Source organism: Staurois parvus, unplaced genomic scaffold (genome assembly GCF_062004578.1).
Source record: "Staurois parvus isolate SC_StPar_1 unplaced genomic scaffold, SC_StPar_1.0 ptg000318l, whole genome shotgun sequence".
NCBI lineage: Eukaryota > Metazoa > Chordata > Amphibia > Anura > Ranidae > Staurois > Staurois parvus.
This window is the reverse complement of record NW_028318114.1, coordinates 3,752,726-3,775,321: the sequence shown is the minus strand read 5'-3', so window position 1 is coordinate 3,775,321 and position 22,596 is coordinate 3,752,726. Positions and strand designations below refer to the sequence as shown.

Below are 22,596 nucleotides of genomic sequence, written 5' to 3'. Positions count from 1 at the left end.
TTAAAATCATTAGTTTCCTCAGAATATTTTTTAGATATACCTCCGTTTTTTTATTGGGACAATAAATATTTGGTCTATCAGTACCCAACATCAGTGTCACCTATCAGTGCCGCCTATCAGTGCTGCATATTAGTGCCGCCTATCCGTGACACCTCATTAGTGCTGTCTATCAGTGCTGCCTATCCGTGCCACCTCATTAGTACTGCCTATCAGTGCCCTTTAGTGCTGCCTATCAGTGCCGCCTATCAGTGCCCATCAGTGCTGCCTCATCAACGTACATCAGTGAAGGAGAAAAAATACCTGTTTGAAAAATTTTATAATAGAAACAAAGAAACGTTTTGTTTTTTTTTCAAATTTTTTGCAATTTTTTTATTTATAGCGCAAAAAGTAAAGCGCCCAGCGGCAATTAAATACCACCAAAAGAAAGCTCTATTTGTGAGAAAAAAATGATCAAAATTTCATATGGGTACAATGTTGCATGACCGCGCAATTGTCAATCAAAGTGCGGCAGCGCTGAAAGCTGAAAATTGGCCTGGTAAATAAGGGGGTATAAGTGCCTGGTAGGCAAGTGGTTAAGAGATATAGACATAATATATGTGCCAATCTCTAGGTGAGGAGATGGGATGACAGAGCAAAGTTTGATTTTTATAGTAAACATTGTCCATTTACACACAGAGCATGGCTTGGCCCTGCCCAAACTCTCTCCTCGCTGGCTCTCTGGCTGTGATTGACAGCAGCAGTAGCCAAGGGCTCCCTCTGCTTTGTGAGCCAATGGCCCGTTGCTCTCATGCACATCACTGAATTAAGATGGGGCTCAGGTAAGTATAAGGTGGGCTGGGGAGAAACTGCCCCTAGAGGGTTTTTTTTTACCTCAATGCACAGAATGCAAAAGGTAAAAACACTTCTACCTTTAGAACTGCTTTAAGTTTCCTGTCATGCCTTTATCTACGCCTCCTATAACCTCCCTGGCGGTATGATTATTTCCGATTTTTGGTGCTGAAAGCGGTACCATTTTTTTGCATGGAAATATGTAGTTTTTTACTGTAGGCTGTAATTTTTAGGAATAACTCACTGAAATCTGTCCGAACAAGAGTCTAGTAAACATCCCGGATATGATAAAACTTGAAACACGAAATCATAAATTATAATTTAATAAATAATCATAAAAAATAATAATATAATAATAATAAATTTAATTCAATAATATAATCAAACCAAAAACACTGAAATTTGAAATACAGAGGCAAATTCGCACATCGCTAAGCAAAGTCGCAAAATTGTTTTCAGGGTCTGATGACGAATTTCCCCACGAATCATTATCACTCAATTCTGCAAGTGGTTCTAATTTACTATCGCTGTTCTCTAGCTGGTCTAAAACCGCTTTTGACCTAAAGGGACGCTTTTTGGACGCCATGGACTTTTCTAAGTTTCCAGGCAGAAAGAACAGTCAAAATGTAGGCAGGGCACAGGACAAAGCACTAGGGACAAAATATATGTGAAATGCATTGAAACAGCAATGTTTTACTATATAATAATCATTTTTAAAAAAATGACATTTTTTAAAAATTTCAAATTTGCTGCCGGTTCCGGCGCCCGTACGTCCCGACGTCACAGGGACCGGAACACGGAAGCTGGATGCTGGCATTGGCCAGAGGAGATGGCCAGGGACGCTGCAGGGAACACATCGCGGGAGCGAAGGACAAGGTAAGCGCTGCAGGGACTCCCTGAGCAACGCCGCATGGTAAGCCCGAGTGTAGCTCGGGGTTACCGCTCTTGGTACTGAAATTTTACCCCAAGCTACACTCAGGAATACCACCAGTGAGGTTAAACTAATATAGTATGTTGCTTGATTTAAAAGCTGTAGACATTCACTTTGGGTGTTTATGTTTACACACAAATCCTTCTGCTACATTGATTTACCTAATGTTATATTGCTTACTATGCAGCTACAAGAATGGATTTCAAGTAAGTCTTATGATTTACTGAAAAAGTAGAGCCTGTTCACTCTATAAAATGATCTTTGCAAAGTAAATTTTTACTTATCTCAGTGAATGAGTAAAGTAAAATGCAATAAACCTGTTTTTTTGCACCCACATAACTGGATGATTGAAATCAGCCCAGCTTCACTTTATTCATTAAGTGAAAAACTCTGAAATATGAAAATTCACTTTGGAAAGTAAACAGCCAATACTCTTTTAGTAAAGCAACCCCAGTGTATATAGGTTAAGATGCCCATTCCTTTAACTGCAGTTCAAAAAATTATCCTACTGTATGTAGTTAGATTATCTAGAGATAGAAAACTTTCACAAGAGAAAATATGATGTTTGACAGAAGTTAATTGATGACCAAAAATATTGCTTGGAAAGAATATATGTTGTGATAATGAGTTTACTAAACATACTGTACATTGGCTTATTTGGAAAGGCAGTGCATAATTTACTTACAATGTGCAATGTGCTGTAGACTATGGCACATGATAAAGATTTTATTTATTTATATATTTTTATATCACCTGACCTGATATCTGATTAGTAGGGGTTACTGCACTCTTTTTTATTTACTAAGTCTGTTAGCGTGCTTGACATGTAATCAGTTGCCAAGATAAATCACTGTAGATTTTTAAATGTGACAGTAAAGTGTAAATTATAATCTCTTCATTTTATTTCATTCCTCTGATCAGAAATCTGATGCAATGCTCATTAAGAATCATAGCGCTTTATATATCAAGATTGTTCTTGGAAATGTCTTGTTAAATGAAATACTTGATATTCATGTTATTTCATGCTGTGTTGGGATTTTAGAATCTCAAGCTTACTATGACTTTTTATTACAGGTCTTAGAATTCGACTCTTCAATTTTTCACTGAAACTTCTAAGCTGTATGCTGTATATAGTGCGTGTCCTTCTAGATGACCATTCTGAAGGAAACAAAGCATGGTAATGAATGTATACATTAATCTTTAACATTTTCTACAAGGTTATCTGTAAACAATTTGTACTTAAAAGATTAAAAGCTGAAAATTCGAATCCTAGAAATGGGTATTAAAATTGTCTGTCAGTTGAGATTTCATGTATTACTGAAAACTGGGGTCGATTTACTAAAGGAATCAACCAATCTTTTGCTAGCAAAATTCCTGTTTTTTTTTTTCAGTTTCTCTCACCTGAAATTGTTAATCCAGAGTGAACGATAGTTTACCTTATTTACTTACATTCAATACTTTGCAAAGTATGTATTTACTGTCCTACGTGGACAACCTCTACTCCTTTAAATATCAACCCCATAGGTTACTAGCAGCTCTTTAGAATAAGATAAGATAAAATAAGATAAGAGGGTCTGTTGTTATTTTTAAATAAACTTACAAGAAAATACAGTGCCACTTTCTCAACTACAAACAAAAAGATGCAAGAATACAATAATGAAATGTTTTTTTTTATGTGGATTTCCTTCTACCACTTAATTTTTCAATGCAATAAAACATTTATCTACTGGACTCTACATTACAGTTTTCTTCAACACTATTTATTTTAAATTACTCTTGAAAAAGGAATAATCTTAAAGTACAGTAAACCCACATTCTACTTTTCAGTGTTCAGCATGATGCGTCACCCTATATAGTTTTCTATGTATGCATCTTTAAGACTTTAGCTTGTGGCATGTATATGAAAGCGTATGTGGAGCCCATTTTTTTTTTATTTTGGACAGTAATCAGTAATCAGAATTTTAGTTTCCTTTTTTGCTGTCTGTGTATCATTTCTGTCCTGGAGGCACAACAGGACATGCAAAGAGATCTCTAAAACATTAGGTAAGTTCCCCTATTAGACCTTTGTCACCAAAACAGATGATCCCATTGGAAAATATAGCCTCATTCCCTTTTTTGGTGAAAATGATAACATTTTGAATTTCTTAGCATTTTCTGTTTTTCTGACAATGGTCACCAAGACTTAGAGAGAGTGAAAAAACCTAGCAGTACCAGCAATCAAAAAACTTAAAAGGGGTTCTAACCCTCCCCTATTCTATATAAAAGTTAAAAATAAAATGTTGGTTCTACACTGAATTTAGGCAGTTTTTATTTTGTGGGTACTCTGGCAAGTGTGTGCATGTAGATAGTATGTAGACTCAAGTTCTTTTTAATTTAGCCTCTTTATGATTCTCTAACTGCCAGTTTAGTGTGGCCATACCTACTGTTTACTATGTCACCATATGCATGCCACATAATGTTTCTCTTTTCAGTTCCAAAATCCTAGCCACATCCCTAGAAGCAATGCTGTCTGCAGACCTGTTAGGCAACCTAACAGCCAACTGAAGGAGGAACCGCACAAAGCAGTATCTGAGGTCTGCAGCATAAACTCCCCCCAAAAAAGCATTGTTGTCGATGGACCCCGAGCGCCCAGCAAGAGGCGCAGGGCAGATAATTGTATACACTGATGCATAATGCCAAACATACTGAAAAATAGAATTTGGTACATAATAAACAGAAATAAAATGGACTGTACAGTATAGTACTACTGTATGTTAAAGCTTTATGAATACAAGCAGTTGGTACAGTCAGGATAAACTTTAGCATGCCTCAAGTGGGATTAGGAAATACATGTTTCTTTTTGACCTGAGTGTGCACTACTTCAGACTTGAACTGAAAAGCATATGATATACAAAGAAAGGTCTTTAAGCTGAAAGCTTTCAGTGCAATATGTACCCCTGGTACTTTTAATGGAATATGTGCTTTTAGTGTAATATATTTCAGACCATGGCAAAACCATTGCATGCATTCAATATTCCTTTTAACTATAAATCAATTGAGCTGCTTGCCATTTTCTTTTTTGCTGTTAGTGGTAAACATACAAGAGTGACCTTTGGCTGCTCTGCCTGGGTCTTTCATGTGTCACTTGTTACTGTATTTTTGATGATGAAGTAACCTTTGGTTAAACTTGCTTGCTTACTGATATATTAATTGCCATATATGTCTTAGCAAAGCAGGACACACTATACAGAGCTGCATCAGTGTGGGATATGGCTTCCAAATAAATTTGCAAGTGCATATAACCAAGACCTCTGTTTTTCTTACAAGTTGGTTTTATTTAGGTTCCCTTTGCTGACTGGCAAAACTAAATGCTGTGAAATTGTATTTTTTATATTATTATACTTTTAACTGCTCCAAGTAAAAAAAAAATGTCTATCTTAAAAGATCTGACCAATATAGTATACTAATCTAATTTAAATCTTCTAAATAAAATAACAAATGATGGGCTCAGGTATAAGACATAATAGCACATCTGTTGAGCACTTCAATTCTGATGCTCCCAACTGAGGCCCTATTCAACTTCAAAGCGGACAGCCTTCTGAAATACCAATTGAAACTAATGACCAATGTTTTCATGGCTACTAAACAGTCCATAGCACAAACTGGGATAACTGACTCCCTCTCACTAACAGCAGTTAAAAATAGATTTCATATGACCTTGATGAATGAAAAGCTAGCAGCAAGACTGATGGATGAAATGTCCAAATTCCTAGCTTTGAGACCTGCTTGCGACAAGGGTTATCCCCCCATACCTCTCTCCCCATCTTCTCTTCACCTTCTCCTCCTCTCTCTTTTGTTTTCTTTTCACTCTTTTTAAATAGTTCTTCAGTGTTGAGATAAATAATATAACTGATTATTAAGCCTTCTTAACCACTGTGTATCTCATAAACAATTACCATTATTTTAAAATAAAATACTTGCTTTCACCTATTTTGTCTTTTGTTGCATTTCATTTCTGTTGGTCAGGTTTACATATTCTTTATTACACAAAGTGGTTGTAGAGTTATAAATGAACCTACTTACTTTAAAATATCAAATTTACAACCCATTTTACCTTTGTTTTGTCATGTATATTTTGCAACAAATTGGCTGGTTTTAGTTAATTTTGCTATATACACAGAAACATAGAAAAGTGAAGGCAGAAAATAGACCAAGTGGACCATTGAGTTTACCGCTTTTTTATTTGTTTGGTTATTTTTTGTACATATTTGTATTTTTTTTGGTAACTTTTTTTTTATTTATGTTTGTCACAAACATGTTTGAAACATTTTACTGTTGACTGGCTCACTACCTCTGCTGGAAGTCTGTTCCACACATAAACTATTCTTTCAGTAAAATATTACTTTCTAAGATTAGTTTTGAACTTTCCTCCAGTTAGTTTGAGGTCATGTTCCCGTGTTCTTGATTTTGTTTTCATATTGATCTTGATTTTGGTTTCATATTGAAATATGTATTAGAGAAGAAAGTCTGACTGTGTTTTCTTAATTGCCCATTTGCTATCTTCTTTACCCATTGCCCATTTGCTATCTGCTTTACAGTGTCAGTAATCACTTTACATGTAAATGTACACTCCATTCAAATATGATAACGAATATATAGTGAGTGCAGCCCACCTGTCCTCGGATTCTTTTTGTGATCATGGTATAGTTTTCCTAAAAACCTAAAGTTGCTTGTGACCAAGTGTTCTGAAAGCAATTTCTTTCCTCAGTTGCATATATTTGCAAATATGTGGAAGCCATGCACCATTATCTGGCATCCATTTAACTGTGTTTCCTACTGTAATCTATATTCCAACACTGAGACAAATATTGCAATGACTTATTTAAGAACAAGCTAACAAGGGTCTTAAGTCCATCAATCTATATATTTGAAGGAGGACTCTCCCCCCTTCTTGCACTGGAATTGAAGGAGCACTCAGATCTGAAATACGATATGTTTGATTTAGGTGTCTGTGCACCAACAGTCTATATCTAACATTTTTTAAGAGTTGGTAAAATGGGTACATTTCTTTTCTGAAGCTTCCTCACATCGTTTAACATACAGCAGCATTCTATTTACCAAACTAGCAAAGTAAAATGATGTACCACCTCATATGCCATAGATTAGAATTATTCTGAGCTATCTGGAGAGAAATAACATTGTACCTATTACACATGTTGAGATGTCTTGTTTATTACTTCATTGCAGGTCTCCTATAGTATGGGTTAACAGAAGTTTGGCCCTTTGGGGGCTTCAGGTAATGTAACATACTATTTTGTACTTCAAAAGTAATTTGCAAGACCAATATTGGTAGCATTGTGCTCATCCATAATAAAATTTGCCCTCTTTGTCAAATATCTATAGGGGAGCCCATTTACATTTTTTATTTTTATTTCTGCTTTCATTTGTGTTGTTTCAGCTTTCAACTGCTTTCATTCTAGCTGTGCAGTGTACTTACCTTCAGATCTCACTTATCAGAAGAGAAATAAGTCACTGCAGATTTCAGAAGCTTCTGAGCTCTCCTAACACAATGTCCAGCATTATCAAAGGGCAGAACACAACCCGTTATCAACAAGAAAAATAAACGTAGCATAAGGCAGTGTGCATCCACCTCTACTCAGATGACAAATCCTACAATAAATAAAAGCACATTATGACAGGCCAGAGACCATGAAATGCGTATTAAGCTAGTGCCTAGACAAACTTGTGTGCCAGGATTTTTTGGGGGGAAAGGTTAGAACATCTATCAAGTGGTTAGTGCTGTATGTTCTACTCGAGCAATTTTCCTCCAATGTTTGTCATAGTGACACCCCAGTGTCATGACAAGAAATATGAGGAATGGGGGTTATGGGACCCAATGGCACACACAAAAATGTATTTGTGATGCTCTGTTTGTTCCCATTGGAGAGATTTCCTATAATTTCCTGTCCCTCTAAATACAGGAAGTTAGAAAGAAGCTCCCAAATGCGGCCAAAAGACTACAAAAAAAAACCTGAAAGAGATTTGAATCCTTATATGACCTGTCTAAAAATGTCTAAAGCTAGTTTTTAACATATGGCAGATCTCATTTCATTCCCAGTAACACACCATCATTTCTTGGTGCTTGTGGGCTGTTTTTCCAATTCTCTCTCTCTGGGTATCTCTGTACCTGTCTAAAAGGGGTTACCCAATGCCATTGATAGTGTTCAGGTGTTGATTGGATAGTTGCTGTTATTGCATGTTACAGTGTTCTTGCCTCCTATAATACTCATAATGTATTTATTTAATATTTATTACAGGTACTTATATAGCGCCGTCAATTTATGAAGCGCTTTACATATATATTGTACATTCACAGCAGTCCCTAACCCTCAAGGGGTGTATCTAATACCTGAGGCTGCGAATTATGGGTTCCATCCCACATTTCTGCCTGACCTGATCCCAGAAAGTTTGGTGCCTGCTACACAAGATATGATAAATTTCTTTTCTTCCAACAATAAGGTGTTACAAGAGGCAATTGCTAAGGCCCAGGAGGATAATAAAAGGGCGTTTGACAGAAAAAGAAGAGGCGACCTGATCCTGCAACCAGGGGGCCAGGTCTGGTTAGCCACGACCAATCTAAAAATACCATGCCCATCAAGGAAATTGGGACCAAAGTTCATGGGGCCATTCCGAGTGAAATGGAAAATTAATGAAGTAGCTTATGAGCTCACACTTCCTAAATCATTTAAGATGCACCCAGGTTTTCATGTGTCTTTGTTGAAACCTGCAGTGCCAGATCCGTTCCCGGATTGGAGGTCCAGACCCCCAGAGGCCGTGACCATCGACGAGGAAGAGGAGTTTGAAGTTGAGGCAATTTTGGATTGTAGAAAGAGGGGAGGCCAAACGCAGTTTCTCATTAAGTGGAAGGGTTATGGTCCTGAGGAGAATTCGTGGGAGCCATCCCAAAGCGTCCATGCCCCTAGGTTGGTTCGGGAGTTTTTCCACAACCACCCACAGAGGAGAAATCAGTTGGGCATCCGGAGGCTGCCCGTAGGGGGGGGCAATGTCAGGAATCCCAGAGATCACCACGGTGCACGAATCTGCACGGGCATAGGATCCTGACAAGACATACAGGCAGGCGGGCACTAGGACCCAGGCACGCCTGTCACCAATGACGGCCGGGCAGGCACTAGGACCCAGGGGCACCTGTTGGCACTGGGTGGGCTATTTAAACCAGCTTGTGCAATGCTCACATTGCCGTATGGTCTTCATTCCCTGTTCATTGCTTGTCTGTTCCTGCGTGAGATACCTTGTTGCCGACCCTGCTTGATCCTGACCTCTGCAGACCGTCTCCTGCTCTGATCCCTGGCTCGTCTGACCATCCTTTTGCTTACTCCTGATTACCTGACCTCCTGTTGCTGAAACCTGGCTTGTGACCTGACTACTCTCTGTCCGCTGCTCTGTACCGTTCTGCCTCTGCTGTTACCGACCCGGCCTGCCTGACTACGCTACACGTACTCTGTCATCCATCCATCCTGCAGGCATCCGGTCATTACTGCCCAGGTCTGCCAGCCTCTTCACATCAGGCTCTCTTCCGATACATACCTCCGGCGGTTCCCTCTACCACAGTCAGGTGCACTCAGGGGTCACGACCTGGTCTCAGTCTGCTCCAAGTCCATCCCCACCATCAGGGGCCCTGGTGAATAAGCAGATTGGGGCTTAGACCCTGTGCCCTGGGGAATCCCATTCTGTGGGTTGCTAGAGATACCGCCGGGTGGATCGTGACACGTATCTATTAGAGGATCCATGCAAAAATTTAAATCTCCTGCCCCAATTAGTTTACCTTTTTTAAAATCATTAGTTTCCTCAGAATATTTTTTAGATATACCTCCGTTTTTTTATTGGGACAATAAATATTTGCCAATGGACATTCTATTTCCTGCAATTTCCCCTTTAAGAACAGAGATCTTCTATCTTCTCTTCCAACTTAAACCTTATATTTTTCGCAAAGCCTATTGCAACACCCTTAGCATGTTTAATTGGGGAATCTGCATAAAACCAGGTTGGATAGTACCTAGATTGTAACTTTACTTTTGTTTCTTGTACTAAATGTGTTTCCTGTAGAAACACCACTGCAGAAAATTGTTGTTGTATTTCTTTGAAGATCTTAAATATTTTCCCTGGGCTGTTTAACCCCTTAACATTATAAGTTACAAAATTAACCTCGTCCATTTTTACCATACTTTTCCATTCCTACCCTAGGATTCTTCCTGACTGGTCCACCTCTATCTTTCTCGTAGAGCCCTAAACTTTCTCCCGCTTCCCTTCTCCCTCTCCCCCCTCTTACCCCCCACTTCCCTCCCCTTTTAGGCTTTTAGTTTGCCTATGAATCATTCGTGGTCCTATTCCCACCATTGATTCTATATTAAGGTGGAACACTGATCATGCACACTTTTCCAGTTTGCATATCCCATCCCCCATGTCTCGCCATATTCTAGGAACTCTATAACCAGGAGAGAGGCGAAGGAGGAGAGGAGAAAAAAAAAGACTTTGTATCACTCCATCCCTCCAAAAATAGGAGGGAGGGAGAGAGAGAGAGAGAGAGACAAAAAACTCCACTTCTCCTCTCCCTCCCCCATTATCATTTCTACTCTCTATTCCCCCTTTGGGCTGCCTGCTACCTCTCTTTATCCATATCTCCTATCTCCCTTTCCCCTGCCTCCCATCCAGGAATAACTATTTTCTGCAAGTCACAAAAGTCTCCTAAATCTTCAGGAAACTTCAATCTTGCTGAACGACCATTTTTCCATCCTATTAAACAAGCTGGAACTCCCCAATTATATCTAACATTCTGCTTTCTCATTTGTTCTAATAATGGCTTCAAGATTCTCCTTCTATTTAATGTTTCCACTGCTAAGTCTACAAAAATCTGTATATTTTCTTCACCATATTTTATTACTGCTCTTCCTTTTATCTTCTTCCAAATCTCTTCTTTATCTTGAAAATAGTGAAATTGTACCATTACATCCCTCGGAGTTCCTTTTCTGCCTTCTTGCTGGAATCTTCCTATTCTATATACTCCATCTATTTTAAAGGGCTTTATTGTAGATCTGTCTATTATTATATCCATCATTTTTTCTATTGTTTCCTTCAAATCTTCTCCTTGAGGGATCTCTGGGAGACCTTGTATCCTTAGGTTGTGTCTTCTATCCCTGTTTTCCTGATCTTCCAATTTATATAGCAGATTTCTTTGTTCTTTTCTCATTTCTGTCATCCGCTTTTTTAGGCCCTGTATAACTTGGGCATGTTTATCTAGTTTTTCTTCCGTCTCCTTTACCCTTGTTAAAACCTGCCCCAAATCTTTATGAAGTTTCGCCATTTCTTGTTTTATAGATTTCTCTAGACCTTTAAACATTTCCGCTATTTCTATTTTAGTGGGAAGTTGTGAGCTCTTCTCTTGTTCTTCTATATTCTCCAACGCCCCTATTTTTTCTATTTCTCCATCTTCCATATTTTGGCTATTATTTGCCAGTCCCAGGGATATTCTAGAGTACTCTCCAATACTATTTTCCATCTCACTTCTTCCATTTATTCCCATTTGTCTCTCAGGGGTCCGTTTTTCCAGTGAGGGTATATATTTTTTAATTGTGTTTGTTTGGGAGGTCTTTGACCCTCCTCCTTTTGTCGCTTTATTTTTCATACTGTTTATAACTTTTTATTTTCTTATTCTCCTTTCTCCCCTCTCTTCCCCTTTTCCTTCCCTTTCCAGCACCCGCATGTGTTAAAAGGTAAAAAGTACTGTTTCTCCCGAGAAGTGTCCTTTTTAAATATTTTTTTCCCCCTCTTTTCCTGAAAACCTTTGTTAGAGTCCACAACTCTTTCGGATCTTATCAATCTTAGGAATCCACTTTTCTCTTCTCCAGACCCCCTGCTTGTAGCCCCCTAAACACCCCACCCCTCAATTTTATTACTCAGTTCAATATCACTGTCACATATAGTATCATTGTCCCGTGCACATGCCGCTCTCACTCACCCTATTCACTCCTTTTCCCTCCGTTCTGGGTGAGGCGGCTTCCCGTGCGGGGGGAGAGGGAGGGTTGCTTCTTCAATGTTCCCTCCAGATTCCAAAAGTCCTTCAAACAAGGACCCAAAAGTTTTCAGGGGGGGGGGAGCTCCCACTGTGAGTCTCCAGTTGTCACCTCTCTTATTACTATGGACCGGCGTGTGAGAGGGGAGATCCACTGCCTCCTTCGCTCCTGCATGCTGGCCGGCTTCTCTCCTCTCCCAGTGCTCCTTTGCGGCCGTTCACCTGACCATCGGCTTCCACTGAGCTCCTCTTTGGTTGTCAGGACACTTAGCTCTGCTGCACCTCGACTCCATCAGTCCGTCCTCTCAGACCACCATGCCGGTAACCTTGGGAGACACACTCCACCGAAGGGAACTTACCCTTACATAGGTAGGTCCCTGCTACCTCCGGCACATAACTCCTTTCTCTCTCCTGGCAAGACTGTGGGTGCAACTGGTATCGGGAGATCTCACATTGATCTCCGCTCGACGACATGTTCAGGCCCCTCCTTCAGACCTTTATTCTTGATGAGGGTCTGATACAGATGTTAATGGGGTCCGCCATATAAAGAAAAGGTGTGGTCCTCTCAAATGTCATACCAGAGCCTTAGCATGCAGCTTGGCATGCCAGGAAAGGAGGGGTGATGAGAATATGCCCATCCTCATAATGCCAGGCTACATGTCCTCAACAAGGAGGGTACCTTACCTGGGGATAAGGACCTCTTTCCCACAACCCTGACCTTGTAGCTATTGGAGTCTTCAACCGGGAGGCTTATTGTAATCAGCAAGTTCCTAAATATATTCATGTGGCTATATCTAGCCAGTGTTGTCGTCTATACCAGACCTTGGTATATTCTCGATGAGGGTCTGATATAGATGTTAATGGGGGTCTCCCACATAAAAAAGGTGTGGTCCCCCCCAAATGTCATACCAAATCTTTATCTGAGCATGCAACCTGGCATGCCAGGAAAGGAGGGGCAATGAGAATGCTCACTTTCTCCTGAACAATGCCAAGCTGCATACCCTCAACAAAGGGGGTTACCTTACCCAGGGATAAGGGCCTCTTTCCCACAACCCTGACCTGGTAGTCATTGGAGTCTGAAAATGGGAGGTTTATTGGAATTTGCCATTTCCTAAACATGTTCATGTGGTTATGTCACGCTATCCCTGCCCCCTTGTATATATAAATGAAAATGAATGGGGCCAACGACATTACTGGTTGCTAAGAACATGGCAGAATCTGGCACCTGCTGCTTCCTTAGCAACCATTGACAGACAGGAAGCTGTCATTTATAATATATATGATGTTCGACTAAAACTATATGCTTTTCATTTTTAAAAACATTTGAACAGCCAAAGTTCAGTCCAAACTTGTATTTGGACCAAAGCTTGAGCTTATTCCTACAAAGAAATCAGGTTCACTGCTTTAGAAATATGTCCCTAATATAGTATATTTTTTTACATAGAAACTAACAAAATCATTAGTTTGGTACAGTAGTAAACAAATAAATGCAGTGAGTAAAAGGCATAGAAGTCTTCAACTTGGCCCTCTAGGAATGCATCTGTGAGGAAAGTTGGGTAGGGGTATCACCAAGTCTTTCTTTTGTCACTCTAGTTACGTAACATCTCACCTGTCTTTACTAAGGTAATTCTACAGGTAACCCTTTGAATTGTCATTTACTCTTGCTGCCACTATGTCAATATGTCCATGCTTTCCAGACTGGGCATCTAACTGTATCTTGGCAACACTGAAGGACTTTCTTGCGGTTGAGAAGTGTAGCTTTGGATAGATCTGCGAATTGTTTGATATTCGCCTGAGATGCCGGAATTGAGGTAGGGTTTCTAGCAGCCGTCATGATTTTTTCTTTCACGTGGTAGAAGTGCACACACGCTAGCATATCTCTAGGTATTGCGGTCGGTAGGAACGATGGTTCTGGTATCCTGTGTGCACGATCTATGGCAAGCTCCACGTCTGTTAGAGAAGGGATGAGGTGCTTCATGTATTGCTGGATGAAAGGGACTATGTCAGCTGTAGTGATAGATTCTGGTATTCCGCGGAATTTAATATTGTTGTGCCTGGAGTGGTCTTCTAGGTCAGCCAATGTTAGGTTAATTTGTTCTATGTCAGCTCCGTGGTCTGTGTTTGCGTCTATGAGGTCATTGTGTGCCGTGAACATTTCCCGCATTTTATTCTCAATATGGCGGATGCTTTCGGTCCTGATTATGTACCGCGGATGAGATTTGCAATATAATTGCTGTCAGGTCGTCATGTATTATTTGTCGCAGGGATAGTAGCATACTTTTCATTGAGATTTCAGTGATAGGATGATCAGAAGCAGGAAAGTTTTTAATTAAAGATGGAGTAGAATTAGCAGTAATTGTGTGAGGATAGGAAGGTTGCAGGTCAGAAACAGATTGTATGTCCAGTCTGGGTCTGGACTTAGCAGATCTGAAGCACTCCATGTCCCAAATGCAGCTCCAACAAGAGGACCTGGAAAACAGGGAATAGTGCCAAAATATCCGTATTCGCGGTATGTCCGAATCAATTGCTGACTCACAACTACACCGTCATCTATTGTCCTTCTTCATCGCAACTGCTCCCATGGTTCCAGAAGCAGATTGGCGAATGGATAGGGCTTACCGCTCTCTGGGCACGTAACCTGAAGGCACCAGAACACGTGACGTCATAGTCCGCTTCCATTTCTTTCAAAGAAAAGAAGCCTTATTATCTGCAGTTCTCCACAAACCTTATTTGCAATTTAAAGGGGACAGACTCTAGCTCTTCTGCAACCTTTCCCCGATTACCCTGGCCAAATGCTGGGCACTGAAGCCGATCACCACACACCTTCAACAACACTGTGTCCCTTTATCGCTGGGGGTTTCCCTTCAAGCTGGTCGTCTTTAAACACAACACTTAAGTTGTTCTTCGTGATCTTCATGAGGCGGACTCTTTCCTAAAGCAGCTGGGACTCCCACCTTTGTCGGATGATGCATCTTCATTGCCGCCTACCCCATCTCGCCCTTCTGCCACCCCCAACAAGATCTGGACACCAGTCCGTGAGGGCCGGAAGCGACTCTCGCGTACTCCACAACGTCCACGTCCTCCTCAATCAAGCGATCCGCCTACCTGATGTTCTTCTGGGGTGACCCCCTGTGGTAATTCCGGTACTGATCCTTCCCCCCTGATCTTTACAAGGTTTCTACATGGTTTCTTTGGCCGGCTAAACCCTTGTTGGGTGCATTTTTTCCTTTTGTTTTTCTCTGGTTTGACGACCTTCCTGATGTGTCGGATGTCGTGTTGCCCCCGATTTCGTCTAGCCATTGACCTAGACAACTTGGGTCTAGTTGTTGCTCCCAAGTATATATCCTTACGGATATCTATGTCTCACACTGTAATTTCTATTTTTTGTGTTATTTTAATGTCCTCTGTTTTCTATTCTGTTTCATCGATGGTATTTCATTTATTTTTTCTGCTGGTACACATGCTTTATCCATTATTATTTTATGATGGCTTTAAGGTTTTTTGTCATATAATGTTAAGGGCCTTAACTCCATCCAAAAATGGTGGGTGGCTTTGAGGGAATTTCGATCCTCAGGAGCAGACATTATTTTTGTCCAGGAGACCCATTTCAAATCAACTGGCTCCTTTCGTTTTGCCTTAAGATTTTTTTCCCAAGCCTACTTGGCCTTTGATCCCTCTGGGAAGGCTGGGGTGACAATTCTAATCAGGACACACTGCTTACAGTTGTCGCCTCCAAAGTCGACCAACGAGGTTGTTTCATTATTTTGGAATGTATGCTTGGTGACACTCCCCTTGTTTTGTTGAATTTATACGCCCCGAATACGGGTCAATTGCAATTCCTTTCCCAAACACTTGCCAACTTAGGTTCCACTTCAACTCATGTGATTGTTGGGGGTGATTTTAATTTAATTTTTTCCCCCTCATAATGACAGGAAAGTTCTCTTCGAGTCCACACCCTCGAAGTGGCAGTGCTCCTCTTCAAAATCTTTTCGCAGACTGATAAGACAGCAATGTCTCCTCGACGCTTGACGGATTAGACACCCTCTCGATAAACAGTTTACTTTCTACTCCACCCCCCCATCTTAGTTTCTCCCACCTGGATCATTTCTTTATCTCCGCCCCATTGCTTTCTCTCCTGGTCGCCTCTGAAATCAACCCTATTACATGGTCTGACCATGCCTCCTTAACTTTGAACCCTTTCTTCCCTACCGTTATGCCGAAAACATGTCACTGGCACCTCAACGAGACCTTTCTATCCACGGAACATCTTTGGGACAAACTTTCTCGGGGACTTGATATGTATTTTAGTCACAATGTTGGCTCTGTAGCTTCTACCTCGACCATGTGGGAGGCCCATAAGGCGGTATTTCGGGGACTCTGTATTTCTATGGGCTCCCGTTTAAAAAAGTCCTCGGCGAGTGCCAAGGCTTCTCTAATTCTACAACTGTCTCTGGCTGAACGACGTCTATTGGCTAAACCGTCCATTTCTGATCTCCATAAGGTGACATCTCTTTGCGAACTAATCAATGTTCTCGATTCCAGTAAGTCTGCACAATCCCTCCTTTGGGTCAAACAGAAATTCTACAAATTTTCTAATAAACCTCATCGTATGCTAGTCAATCGGCTTTAAGCACAATCCCCCACAACGATGCCAGATCAACTAATCCAACTGAATGGAAACCCTACCTATGATCCCCATGTCATGGTCTCTCTTTTTGGCTCATTCTATAAGAATCTCTAAAACTGTTGGACCCCAGACCTTCATCCACCCCTCACACACTCATCTTTTGATAGTTTTTTTGATCCCCTATCGCTACCGAGACTATCACCCTCGGACATTGCGGCCCTTAATGCTCACATCATATCTGAGGAATTATTCGACACACTTAAACATCTCCCTTCCTGTAAAACTCCGGGACCAGACAGATTGCCCTATTCCTATTATAAGTCCTTCATTGGTATCCTGGCCCCCAACCTCCTCTCTCTTTATTGAGATTTTTTCAAAGGTGTCACACCCCAGGCTGAGTTCTCCCGCGCATTTATTTTGGTTATCCCCAAACCCAACAAGGACCACTCTATTGTAGACAACTATCGCCCCATTGCCTTATTGAACTCTGATTACAAGATCTTAACTAAGATATTGGCCAACCGGCTGTCCGGAACTTAGGTTCGACTCGAACATGTAGCCCAACACTAGTTGAGATGCGTGGGGGTGACATTAAGAATGAATGAAAGCCTTGCACGTCTCTACAGAGCAGTACAAGTTGGCTGTGGGTGGTTGTGGGTACAGAAACAGCTGTGATTCCACACCTGCAACCATCCACACAGGTGTGAACCAGGCCTTAATATTCATAAATTTTTCTTCATCTATCAAGAAATTGAAAAGTGAATCCAGGGGATATATTTATCCAGTATATACTGTATGTATTGGCATTGCCTTTAAAAAAAGTATACCAATGTAAGTAGGAATCCCAACTACAATTAATATTTTAGATAGATCACAGCATATAGGATACACGTTTTACAGCTCTGCATACCTACTGGGGTATTGTTTGAGTTTTCATGTATTATTATTATTATCCTTACAAAGATTGCAGCAGAATATTAAATTTAACAATATTAATATTAGGTTGGTGTACTGTTGTCAAAACTGATGTTGCATGAAATAATGATCCTCATGTGTATTGTCATATTTCAGAATGATCTTCATAGAGCAATACAGGGAAGAACACAATCTGCAATGTTTAATCAATTTTTAATTGTGATGTCCACCTTACTTTGTCTATTCTTTACATGGTAAGTCAGTTTTCTTGTATGTGTGATTTGTATAAAAAATGTACAGGAAGCAGCACAGAAACTAAATGGCTACACAAATAAATAAATATATATCCTCCTGCGCTCTTACGATAAATAATACACTTAACTAAGAAGCAGCCAGCATCTATCCCATACCAAAAAAAAAAAGGGGAAATAAAGGAAATGCATATAAAAGTGATGCAGCGCTAAAGATAAAAAATAAAAAATATTAATCCATAAATAATATACATAAAATACTAGAAATATATGTATATTTAGCAAAGCAAAATAACAGATGACCCAAATCCACAAGGGGATATGGAGGAGACCGTGACCCTTAACAGACAAATAGCAGTGGCTTAGTGCAAAATAAAGTGTCCACAGTTCATATTTCTAAGACGTGCAGGTGAATCACAGTACACTCCAAACGTGATCCCAGGCAGTCTGGCTGCAATGGCCTCTCACCTCTACTCTATGACCCCACAGGGCCACAAAGCATAATGTAGATCACCTCTGGATCCCTCAAGCCAGTAGCTCCTTAGATAAAATGGCATGGGCAGTCATCACATGAACATGAACAGTATTCAGCCGGACCAGTGGGAAAACGGAATGCACCCTCCTCAGATGTCAAAAGCTCATATGCTCCACTCTATGACCCCACAGGGCCACAAAGCATAATGTAGATCGCCTCTGGATCCCTCAAGCCAGTAGCTCCTCAGATAAAATGGCATGGGCAGTCATCACATGAACATGAACAGTATTCAGCCGGACCAGTGGGCAAACGGAATGCACCCTCCTCAGATGTCAAAAGCTCATATGCTCATAAGTGAGGAAAGAAACACAATCCACATAGTGTATTACTGCTTGGGACAGCTTTCTTCAAGTGTTTCTCCCTCATTCGTCTGCATGGGAAAGAAAAATCGGTGTGCAAAATGGTGCAGAATCACACGCAGATATTGTCTCTCACCAGCTCCGTGTGTGACAGTAGCCAGCAAGGTGAAAAATCCTGGGTACAGTCAGTGTACAGAGCAAGACAAAAGCCCTCCGCCAACTCCACGCTCCCCTGCCTGACTGCACCACAACCTGCTCTGCCTCTGGCAGCAACACCACATGGCTACAGTTTATTCAGAGCACTCAGAATTTTATTTTTTTAATTAAAACGGAGCATATTAATATAACTCATCTTATACATATTGAGGTGTTTAATGTGTCTTTCCTTCATTTGTTTGGTGTCTGTTCTAGGTTTTATAATTGCAGAGCTCATCTGAAATCCATACACCTGCTGACCACTCTTTCTAAATCTTAATTTCCTGACTGTCACACCTACCCCTATGGGTTTAAAACTTAACTTTATGCACCACAAATAATATGCATATAGGGACTTCTCTCTGACTTTCATTACTTTTTTTTTCCACAAAAAAAAAAATTATTGGAGATTACAAAAAAAAAAACAGTAAAGAGAGGAGGCCCAAGGGGTCATGACATCCAACACAATCATAAATATATACAAAACACTTGCATAGAAAAATATTCCCATAAGAGATAGTCATTACCACCTCACAGGAGCATCTACAGTATATGTATTAAATGGCACACTCAGATTAAATTAAATACTAGCTATTGTCCACCAAGATACAGTCATGGCCGAAATTGTTGGCACCCTTGATATTTCTCCAGGAAATCATGTATTTCTCACGAAACGTATTGCATTAACACATGTTTTGCTATACACATGTTTATTCCCTTTGTGTGTATTGGGACAAAACAAAAAAAGGGAGGAAAGAAAGCAAATTCGACATAATGTCACACAAACCTCCAAAAATGGGCTGGACAAAAGTATTGGCACCCTTTCACAACTGCGGATAAATAAGAATGTTACAAGCATGTGATGCTCCTGTAAACTCACCTGGGGCAAGTAACAGGTGTGGGCAATATAGAAATCACACCTGAAAGCAGATAAAAAGGAGAGACGTTCACTTAACCTTTGCATTGTGTGTCTGTCTGTGCCACACTAAGCATGGACAACAGAAAGAGGAGACGAGAACTGTCTGAGGACCTGAGAACCAAAATTGTGGCAAAATATCAACAATCTCAAGGTTACAAGTCCATCTCCAGAGAACTAGATTTGCCTTTGTCCACAGTGCGCAACATTATCAAGAAGTTTGCAACCCATGGCACTGTAGCTAATCTCCCTGGTCGTGGACGGATGAGGAAAATTGATGAAAGATTGCAACGCAGAATAGTCCGGATGGTGGATAAGCAGCCCCAAACATGTTCCAAAGACATTCAAGCTGTCCTGCAGGCTCAGGGAGCATCAGTGTCAGCGCGAACTATCCGTCGACATTTAAATGAAATGAAACGCTATGGCAGGAGACCCAGGAGGACCCCACTGCTGACACAGAGACATAAAAAAGCAAGACTACAGTTTGCCAAAATGTACTTGAGTAAGCCAAAAGCCTTCTGGGAAAACGTCTTGTGGACAGATGAGACCAAGATAGAGCTTTTCGGTAAAGCACATCATTCTACTGTTTACCGAAAACGGAATGAGGCCTACAAAGAACAAAACACAGTACCTACGGTAAAATATGGTGGAGGTTCAATGATGTTTTGGGGTTGTTTTGCTGCCTCTGGCACTGGGTGCCTTGACTGTGTGCAAGGCATCATGAAATCTGAGGATTACCAAAGGATTTTGGGTCGCACTGTAGGGCCCAGTGTCAGAAAGCTGGGTTTGCGTCCAAGATCCTGGGTCTTCCAGCAGGACAATGACCCCAAACATACGTCAAAAAGCACTCAGAAATGGATGGCAAAGAAGCGCTGGAGAGTTCTGAAGTGGCCAGCAATGAGCCCAGATCTAAATCCCATTGAACACCTGTGGAGAGATCTTAAAATTGCTGTTGGGAAAAGGTGTCCTTCCAATAAGAGAGACCTGGAGCTGTTTGCAAAGGAAGAGTGGTCCAAAATTCCGGGTGAGAGGTGTCAGAAGCTTATTGATGGTTATAGGAAGCGACTGATTTCAGTTATGTTTTCCAAAGGGTGTGCAACCAAATATTAAGTTAAGGGTGCCAATACTTTTGTCCAGCCCATTTTTGGGGTTTTGTGTGACATTATGTCATATTTGCTTTTCTGCCTCTGTTTTATATTTGTTCCAATACATACAAAGGGAATAAACATGTGTATAGCAAAACATGTGTTAATGCAATACCTTTTTTGTGTGAAATACTTGATTTTCAGGAAAAATATCAAGGGTGCCAACAATTTCGGCCATGACTGTAGCTCTAAGGTCCCTAAAAGATAGAAAGGGTAGGGTGTGCTGCGTGGCTAGCGTCAAGAAGTGAGTTGCGAACTTGATGCAATAAGGGCCTAATTGGTGGAAGATGAGGCCCCATTTAATTAGGACAGAATTTCAGGTGAATGTTTGGTGAAGCATGCGATTAAGGTAGGCATTAGGAGCTGTTTGCCATCAAACTGTTTGGGGGATATCCGGTGGCCAAAGGGGGGAACCACCAGCAAAAGAGGTTGGAGAGGTGAGCACTGAAGACAGAAGCAAGGGAGCAGGCACAAAAACAAAAGGTACAGAGAGAAGACAAACGTACGGGTGGCTGCCTATGGAAAAAGGGAGGAAGGTGGGTGGGAGGAAGAAAAAAAAAGGGGGGGAGGGATGAGGAGGCAGTAGGGGGAAGTGGGGGTGAAGGGGGAGTGGGTGATGTGGAGTTGGCCAAATTGTGGCTATGGGGCATACAGGGCAGATGAGGGGGTGGGTGAAGGAAGAGGGAGAGATGTACCAAAGACTGGGCTGCCCTACACCTAGAATTCTCCCTCCCCCACACAAGGAGAGGTGGTCAAGTTTTGAGAGTTACAAAGACAATGGAGAGGTAGTCTAGTACTCCCCTTATCATGAGCTCTCCACCAAGTAGCCAACTATGGAAGGTCACCCATGAGTCTGTGATATTCTGGAGTAGTTTGAAAATGGCTCCAACAGGACCAGATGCGTGAAAATTTGGAAGAGTTATCCTGTGTTGTTGAATCAGTTCCTCCATATCTGCTATTTTACTGAGACAACAAAGACAGTCATTGACAGATGATACATGGGTGGAACCCCAGAAAACATGCATTGACCATGTGCATGACCAATGACTAGAAATATATTTTGCTGGGGAGGGAAGTGTGGTGAAGTAGAAATTGAGCCGGTGAAGTAGAAATTGAGCCGGAGAATAGTCAAGGGTTGGATGGAGACTGAGGAGGTAATATGGTGCACTTCCACTTAGAAGGTCTGGAGTGATGGATAGTCCCACCAGATATGTGGCATGGATCCAACTGCCGCACCGCATCTCCAGCAAAGATTTGAGGCCAAACAGTTTTACTGATAGATCTTCGACGTGGTCCCGTACCAACACGTTAAAATTTTATACCCATTCTCCTGGGTTAAAACATTAAAGGAGCCTTTATGAGTTTAGGTATAGGTATGTTCTCAGTCTGCTTCAGACAGGTTAATGGCTAGGTCTTTTTCCCAGGAGTGACAAGCTGGAAGCACGTTTGGAAAAAGGGTACTGAACAGTAGTGAGTAATTAATTGACACCAGATGTTGTTGGGGCTTGGAGCAAATAGATTCAAAGGGGGTGAGGGGGAGGTTCCATTTGTTTAGATAGGTAGGTCTAGAGGAAGTGCTGTACTTGAATGTACATCCAAAAGAGAAAAGTCTTGCATGGTCGAGGCCAGAGAAGTGTGGCTCAGTAGCTGTCCATTATAAAAGGAGTGTTCGGCACGGATAAATAAATAAAAAATAAAATGACAGTGAGGCCAGACCTTGGCAAGAAAATGTTAAGGCATCCCCGGGGGAATTCTCGGTTGAGATTGTTGACCAAATCTATAGATTATGAAATATAATATTTCTCTGATATGATTTGGTAGATGAAGAGTTCTTACCCAGAAGTGAACAGTTTAACACAACAACCAAAATTTATTGGTGGATTGGATG

At 41.0% G+C, this 22,596-nt stretch overlaps 1 pseudogene; it reads left to right on the top strand.

Moving 5' to 3' along the window:
- Window positions 1-17,493: 17,493 nt before the first annotated feature.
- The window catches only part of LOC149457497 (potassium channel subfamily T member 2-like), a 1,031,266-nt pseudogene continuing 1,026,163 nt past the window's right edge, over window positions 17,494-22,596 (top strand).